Below are 9,231 nucleotides of genomic sequence, written 5' to 3'. Positions count from 1 at the left end.
GACTGGAAATCTGCTTTATAGTTGTGGGAACATTTGAACAAAAAGAAATGTGCTATAGTTTTGCTTTTCGAATGCCCTACATTTTGGGTGAGCGGTATTCGATAGGCATTCGTTTTGTCAAAGTGTTGAAATGTTTCCAGAAAAATTCATATGTTACTATTGCTCGGATCTGAAAGGTTTCCTTTCCTTTTTTAACTACTGAATACATAAGGCGCGCAACAGTTTTTTTTATATAAACTGAGCCCAATATGTATTTGTTACTACATTGCCTTGCTCGTTTCTCCGGTATGATAAAAACCATGAGTTTGACGATTCGTTCTTGGGCGTCAAATTCGGATTTCATGATCTTTCTGTAAGTCCGGATTTATTCACACATCCACATCACAGCCGACCAAGAAGAGGGCACACAAAATTCCCAATATTTGCAACTTTTGACAGTGTGTTAGTAACGTTGTATGCACGCATGCTGCAAAACAAAAACAAATCAAAACATTTGTGTGCTCTTCCGTTGCGTTCGGGTCGTGTGTGTGTGAATTGCCGAAAAACCTCGTAACTTTAACAATATCAAAGCACGACACACAATGTCGCGAGTTCATATTAACTGTGGCCAAAAATAGGTGGAGTTGTCGTAGGTGCATCAATTTTGGTACACGTACCTATTATTAACTTACAATCTTCAGGACAAAAAATTGGGTTGGTTGGTCCACGTTTTGATATAGCCCCCATAGAACCGTACCTCCCGATTTTCGGTATATTGAATGTTTTAGACACAATGACCAACCGAAAGTATTCAAATTTTGTGGTTAGTCTTCGGCAGAGGTATCAAACATTCCAACAGAGAATTTTGGGCTTAGGTCCACGTTTTTATATAGCCCCCATACAACGGTACCTCCCGATTATCGGTATTTTGAAGATTTTAGCCTCATTATTACACCGAAATTGCTGAAATTTGGTATTTTCAATTTTTTGTATAAAATCGATTTTTGATTTTCGCTGTTCACAAATTTTTTAAAAAATTGATATTTTTAAAATTCTCTCGTTTTAAAGCAAGATTATTAGGTACTTAATAAGCCCACAAAAATATATAATGATCGGTTCATTCGTTTTCGCGCTATAGGCAGCACCGCAAAACGATTTGTTAAAAAAGGGGGTATCCTCTCAGTGAGGTGGTCGCTGAAAAAGAGAAATGACACATTCGTCTGCAAACCTCTGCAGCTGGGACCTTTATATGTTTGAAGTACTCACTTTTTACTTCTCATACAGCAAAAAATATCGATATACACTTTTATACAATTTTTTTCCCACTCCACTCAATTTAAAATTTGCTTCCGAAAATTAATAAACTTAGTAATACATGTTTGGGTAAATGTAAACACCATATGATTTATTACATCCCAAGAGAACTTAGGAACTATTTTTGCTGCGACAGTTACTTTAAAATTTTAAATATTAACGCATAATATAATTTATTAATTTTAGAAAAAAAAAAAACTCAAAAATACGTATTCACTAAAATTGTCGGATTTAAATCCTCATATAGCAAAAACTACTTCACGTATCAGTACCAAAATTCAGATTTTTCTTAACTAATATGTTTTCTATCACTCCCCATCAATAAATTTGTTCAACGAAGTATTTAGTTTTTACCATTTTTGGCCACGGTCGTGACACTGTGCGACATTGATCCACATTAGCATTTCCTTTCATTTTCTTGCTGAAAAGTGTCCCACCTCGCTCTCTTACTCGTGATTCTAATTTCGTGTTAGCGACCAATAAGAATAGCTCGATAAATTTTACCGATAGTTAGAGTGCTGTCAACCTTAAGGTGAACTCTTCGTTCCTAAATATGCGTTTTAATTTTACCGTTCTCTGTCGAAAACTAAAAAATGAGTTAGAGAATCACACTACTGGTCTGGTTTCTTGGTTGAGGCCTCAAGTGCCAAATATTGAAATTAAGTAACTGTGTGCATCGAGTGGGCATTAAAAGATAATGAAGATCACCGGTTTCAGTGGGAATTTCAGACTATAACACAAAGACAGAAAAAATGGAACTATGAGTTCAAAATCATCTTTCCCTTTTTAGATTTTTCCGGCATGTAAGACCTAAGCCCTTGAACTCATAAATAGAATGCTACGCCTTTAAAATGCTTGCACAAAATGTTTTGGAAGTTATGTCTGCGAACACATTGCAAGAGTTCGATACGAGCTCTTTATTGGCCATGTCCCCATTTTTTTATATTGTGAAAGAAATATAACAAGTAAAAACGTTAAGTTTGGCTAGACCAAAGTTTTTTTTAACCCTCCACCATGAAAAATTCTAAATAAACATGGAATAATAAACATGACGACTGGGAACATCTAATGTAAAACAAGTAAAAAAGTATCACTCAGCTTTGCCGACAGAGATATACCCTCAGATCGAATGTTTTTAAGGTATTTTCAGAATATTTTAGTCCTTTGTGGACATTTAAACTTGCCGACAAAAATTTGGATTAGTATAAAAGTGTTGCGGAGGAGGTACTTGAAGGAATGGATCGACATAGTCCATCATGGAAGTGGATATTATTTTGGGAGTCATATCTTTGTGATAGATATCGCTCTCACTAGTCATTTCAGGGGTCATCGTATAAATTTTGGACCAGCATGCCAGGAAGAATCGACTTGTTCACGGAAAACATAAGATCGCTGTAAACAGACCACAAAGAACAGCAATGGTATACATTTCCAAAGGATCTTCGAACAGACCCAAAACTGCACTTAGACACAAATGCTGAACTTTTGGGGACAAATATGACGAAGCCCAAATTTTGTACCAAATCGGTTGATCAGTTCCAGAGTTATCGTGCTCTCCAGCGACTACATACGGTGCCATGGATTAGTATAAAAGTATTGCGGAGGAGGTACTTGAAGGAATGGATCGACATAGTCCATTATGGAAGTGGATATTATTTTGGGAGTCATATCTTTGTGATTGATATCGCTCTCACTAGTCATTTCAGGGGTCATCGTATAAATTTTGGACCAGCATGCCAGGAAGAATTGACTTGTTCACGGAAAACATAACATCGCTGTAAACAGACCACAAAGTACAGCAATGGTATACATTTCCAAACGATCTTTGAACAGACCCAAAACTGCACTTAGACACAAATGCTGAACTTTTGGGGACAAATATGACGAAGCCCAAATTTTGTACCAAATCGGTTGATCAGTTCCAGAGTTATCGTGCTCTCCAGCGACTACATACGGTGCCATGGATTAGTATAAAAGTGTTGCGGAGGAGGTACTTGAAGGAATGGATCGACATAGTCCATCATGGAAGTGGATATTATTTTGGGAGTCATATCTTTGTGATAGATATCGCTCTCACTAGTCATTTCAGGGGTCATCGTATAAATTTTGGACCAGCATGCCAGGAAGAATCGACTTGTTCACGGAAAACATAAGATCGCTGTAAACAGACCACAAAGAACAGCAATGGTATACATTTCCAAAGGATCTTCGAACAGACCCAAAACTGCACTTAGACACAAATGCTGAACTTTTGGGGACAAATATGACGAAGCCCAAATTTTGTACCAAATCGGTTGATCAGTTCCAGAGTTATCGTGCTCTCCAGCGACTACATACGGTGCCATAGGGGTTTTTACACCGTTCGGGCTGTTTTCTCAAGAAGTATGGCGTTGCCTCTGAAAAAACTTTTACCGTGAGGCAACGCATGCAGGTTGCATCAACAAAAATCAAAGTGATTCGGGAGCAGGTTCTAAAGTGAACTTTTCCGAAACTTTGTGTGGGAGGTAGCCGAATAGCTCATATTCAAACCTGATCTATATCTGGTAGATATATTAGGATGTGTAAAGTATGGACTAAATCGGTCATTTCCTTCAAGAGTTATTGTGTGCACAATTTTTCCGAAAATTTTTGAACTTTTATGGGGGAGGTACCTGAAGTAGTGGACCGATATATCGAACTTTAACTAAGTTTATGCAAAGTATTACGAAGGCCAAATTTTAGACTCAATCGCCTGATCCGTTCGAGAGTTATCTTGCGCTCCGACCACAACACACGGTGTCATAGGGGTTTTTGCACCTTTCAGTCTATTTTCTCAGGAAGCGTGGACTTGCCGCTGATTCAAATCAAACCGATTCGAGAGCAGTAGTGCGATTATGTAACTCATTTTTTGAGTTACTGATAAAAATCTGTAACAATAAAATTAATTAACGATATTATTCGGTAAGTTAGCGACCAATAGAAAGTAATCGCAAAGTTCTACCGATAGCAATAGTGTTTTCAAATTGTATTTGAACATTTCATTCATAATTTTTCGTTTTAATTTTACCGATTTATGTCGGTAACTCAAATCTAATCCTCTTCTAAGTCTGTTGGACATTTTACGATGTGCAAAGTATGGACCGAAACGGTTACTCCCTTCAAGAGTAACACAAAGTAAGAGTAATTTGCGCACAAACCTCAACATTCGTAATTTTTGGAAATAGTAAATTTTGCAAATGTCGTAATTTTTATTTATGTAGATATAGCATTTGGGTGCCACCGTGGTGCAATGGTATGCACACCAGCCTTGCACACAGAAGGTCGTGGGTTCGATTCCCCGGCCAGGCAACATCAAAACACTTTTCAACGGTGGCAAAATACCCCTCAGTAATGTTGGCGACATTTTCTGAGTATTTCAGCCATGTAAAACTTCTCTACAAAAGTGGTGTCTTAGACACGCCGCACGGTGGTCGAAATCACTGATCTAGCGGCGCGAAATTCATAACTTGCAAACGAACTGAGATACGTCACTGAAATTTTGCACAAACTCAGCTTGTACCTGTGGGTAATAATGGGCCAAATATGAATAATATCGGCTAATGTTTTGGTATAGCCCCCATATAACGGTACCTTCCGATTTTCGGTATTTTGAGGATTTAAGCCACAATTTCGCAGCAAATTAGCTGTAATTTGGTATTTAGGGTTCCTAGTGGTCACAAAATATTTCCACCAAAAATTATGAACATAGGTCCACGTTTTGATATAGCCCCCATGTAACCGTACCTCCCAATTTAAGGTATTTTGAATATCATGGCCACATTTTTAATTCAACTTGGCTGTAATTTTGCACTCCGTGTTCTCACTGCGTATAAAATCTTCTTGCAAAACATTTTCAATACGGATTTATGTTTCGATGTAGTCCCTTTTATGGTACCCCCGATTCGTTGAATTTTTACTTGTTATCCCATATTTAATAACATATTTAGCTATAATATGGTATTATAGTGTCTCCGGGGGTAGAACTCCTCCTTGCAAACATTTCTCAAGATAGGTCCATATTTTGATTTAGCTCCCATACAAAAGCACAGCTAAATTTGTATAAATTTCACGCAAAATCCCTTATTTTAAATGTGCAGTCATCAAAAGATTTGCAAATATTTGCAGCCCGAATGTGGTTATTCAGTATCCAGAGAGTCCAATTTCATTCCCCAAAAACAAATCGGACCTAAGTTCGGCTAAGTTTACAAGATGCACTCTATGGAACAAGCGCGTACAATCCATAAAAACACTAAAAAATTGAATTTTTTGAAAATTTATTGGTATATAACTAAGTACCTCCAGACCCCAAACTAATTTTTATAATTTAAATCACACCCTCTGCTATTAATTAAAAATATATCTTGTCCATTTTCATTACGAATTTATTTAACATTTAAACAAATATGAAGTTAATTTTTTGCAACAATTTTTTAAAATCTGATGCAACAAAAACTCTTTTATTTGATAGCGAATAACTGAGTGAATATTTACAACAACAAAAATGAAAAAACAAAATCTTTGTCTGCAAAGTGTCTGTAATCGATACAATGGAAAATATTTCGCAATTTTATAGTTCGATTTTTTTACTTTCGCGCCGCTAGATCAGTGGTTTCGACCAGTGTGCGCCGTTCGGACTTGGCGAAAAACTGTAGGTCCCATGTCATTGAGCTAATATGAATCGGGGTGCACTCATTGATATGAGAGAAGTCTCCCTTGTCCCCTATGGGATGTTTGTGGAACAATTATATAGATATAGCATTTTTAAAGAAATAAGGTATAGGGGAAGTACTCCGCCCCTTGCGAAATTCAACAAAATTTGTAGCCTATTGTAACCATGGGCCATCCCAGTACATTCCCTGGCAAGTTCAGGAAAATCGGTTCAGTAGTTTTTGTAGAAATGCTAACAAACAAACATTCTTTGCATAAAATCCCAAGCCGGGTTATGGCGCGATTTTTGCAGAAAGAATTATCGAAATCGGTCTAGCCGTTGTCAACTGATGCCATTACCAACGAACGACATTTGATTTTTAATTATATAGATATATAACTTTTAAAGAAATATGGTATAGGGGAAGTACCTCACCCCTTCCAAAATTCAACTAAATTTGTAGCCTATTTTAGCCGGGGGCCATCCCTGCACATTCCCTGACAATTTCAGGAAAATCGGTTTAGAAGTTTTTTTAGAAATGATAAAAATGGAAAATTGAAAAAGTGGTCGTGGGCGTGGTCAGATTTTCCTTGCACAAAAACCCAAATCGGGTTATGGCGCACATTTTACAGAATTATCGAAATAGGTCCAGCCGTTCTCAACTGATGCCATTACCAACGAACGACACTTGATTTTTATACCCTCAGCATTTATGCTAACGAGGGTATATACTAGGCCGGGGCGATTTAAAAACCTTGGACCCTTCGCGTTTCCGATTCCTGGGATTGAACTGAGCAAGAAAGTCCACTGGACCATATGTCTATGATGAAAATCGAGTCTCCCGAATTTGACTTGAAGTTTTTTATTGCGATCCAACACAAATAACAAAATTGTAGCCATCACAATAATTAAGAACTCTCTGGTACAACGCAAAAGTATTGGCATGCTGCTTCAGGCAGTGTTGGAGAACAAATTATTATGTATTTTTAATTATTATTGCTAAAAACTATTAATATGTATTTCTCCCCCATAATCTATGAATTTTGTTACTATCGCCTTAAAAACAATAATTTTGTATTTACATTTCTATAACTGGCATCACTAATTCAATTTCTAGAACCGACATCCCTAATTCCTTGTAATGCCTAATTTTGCCTATTCCCTTTTTAATCATGTCCGTCAATTTCAAGGCCATCAATGTACCAACAGTGGTTGGACTTTGATCTGTGTTACTGACTCTGTTGCGTAGTGTTGTTGTTGTTGATGCGCTTTCTAATGCATGTATGTGCATCAACCAACGAATCAGCGATCATTGATAGCTACGCCAGCTGAGACAGTAAGATAACAATTCTGCTTTTACGTATGTACATATGTAAACAAATATGTATGGATATGATGCCGCCAAATAACTTTTTCTTGTTGATCGCTTTTTTTAGTTACGTTGATACTTTCTGCCTTGCTGCAATCATATCGATCGACTTTAACTACATTGTTTTCTGCCGCGCTGCAATAACAAATTAACTTAACCCCTTTTGTTTATATTTATTTAAAACCAGATTAAATCAAACTAATTTAAGTTAATTAAATTTAAAGTGATTTTTAATATTAAATAATATAATAATAGTGTCCCAAAGGGAGCAAATTATTAACCAATTATATTGATTTATAATTGTGGAAAACAAATAAAATTGCCCCAGTACTTTTGTAAATTTTCTAAGAAACTTTCTGTGTTTTATTTTGCTTGGGATCAAACTGCCCAATTCTCATACATTTTTATGGTGCCGAAACCCGGGAACCGCGACGTGTTCCAAACAAACTAATAAACAAAGAACTTTGTGAACATTTCTGTTTGAATGCAAAAGTGTGTTTTGCCGACGGTAAAACTAAGTGAACATTTTCAATTTATTTACGAGCTGTGAAACTAAACTTAATTCTTCAATTGAACAATTCATCTAATCTGCTCCTGTGCTGAGAACCAATTAAGAATCTGTTTACCCACCACTAGTGAAAATTAATTTCTGATCTAACTGAAAAAATTAAACTGTGAAATTTGTGATAAAAAGAACCATTTTCCTTTGTTCAACGATTTTACTGTTCCTGTACTGAAAATATAAACTGGTTTTCTGGTAACAATCAATTTAAACAATTTTCTGTGAACCTTTCTGCCTATTGCCTCCAAGTGAAACGATTATTTTCTAACTTGTTCTTGCTCTAACTTATTCATTTCATCCGATTCACAATGGAGGATTCATCAAGAGCTATTGAAGACCAAAAACTGTTGTTGTCTCGTGTTCAGAGAATTATTTCTGATTTCGAGAAATTTCCCGTTGAAGAAAAAACTCGTGGTGTCTGTCAAAGCTACCTTGATAAAATCGAAGAACTTCAAAGACAGTTTGAAGATAACCATGAACAATTATACGATTTATTCAGAGATAGATCTCTTAATATCTCTGATGTTCCTTACTTTAATGATGATGTTCATCATCAATTCTGCAGAACTTTTCTCAAGGGTAAGGGAAAACTTCTTGATTTTATGTCTGATTCCCATACTCCAAACTCGTCTCATTTCCATTCCACCTTTCATGCATCTAATTCGCAACGAAACGAGACCATTCTACCCGAAGTTCGTCTTCCCAAAATCGATATACCGACTTTCTCTGGGGATTATCTAAACTGGATATCTTATCGGGATATGTTCGTTTCGTTGGTTCATAGTAATCAAAGTCTGTCAAAAGTTCAGAAATACTATTTCCTCAAAAATTCATGTAGAGATACTCCACTGTCTATTGTCAACGAATATCCTGCCTCAGAAGCAAGCTATGATTTAGCATGGGATGCCTTAGAAAAAAGGTATCATAACAAAAGAAAAATTTCTGATACTGTTTTGCGAAAATTATTGAATATTCCCAAATCGAATGGCTCTTGTGAGAGCATAAAAACTCTTTATGACTCCACTAGGAATTGTATGGCTCAATTAACAGCGTTAGAAGTGGACTGTTCTAACTGGGATCCACTACTTATTCATATTACTGTTAGTAAGTTGGATCTTCAAACTTGTAAGGAATGGGAACAATCTTTGAAGGCCACTACTGAAATTCCAAAATTGTCAGAGTTATACACTTTCCTTGAGACAACTTTCCGGACTCTAGAGTCAATTTCCGAGTACACTGAATGTGCCACTAAAACGCAAAGTAAGCCAAATATTTCGAAATCTTTCAACTCACAACGTATGACTCAGAATCGACGAGTCAATATGGCGTCTGTTAATGATG

Source organism: Musca autumnalis, unplaced genomic scaffold (genome assembly GCF_047663935.1).
Source record: "Musca autumnalis isolate F117 unplaced genomic scaffold, ASM4766393v1 scaffold_2, whole genome shotgun sequence".
In the NCBI taxonomy this organism is placed as follows: domain Eukaryota; kingdom Metazoa; phylum Arthropoda; class Insecta; order Diptera; family Muscidae; genus Musca; species Musca autumnalis.
The sequence above is the reverse complement of the archived record's forward strand: the minus strand, read 5'-3'. Positions refer to the sequence as shown.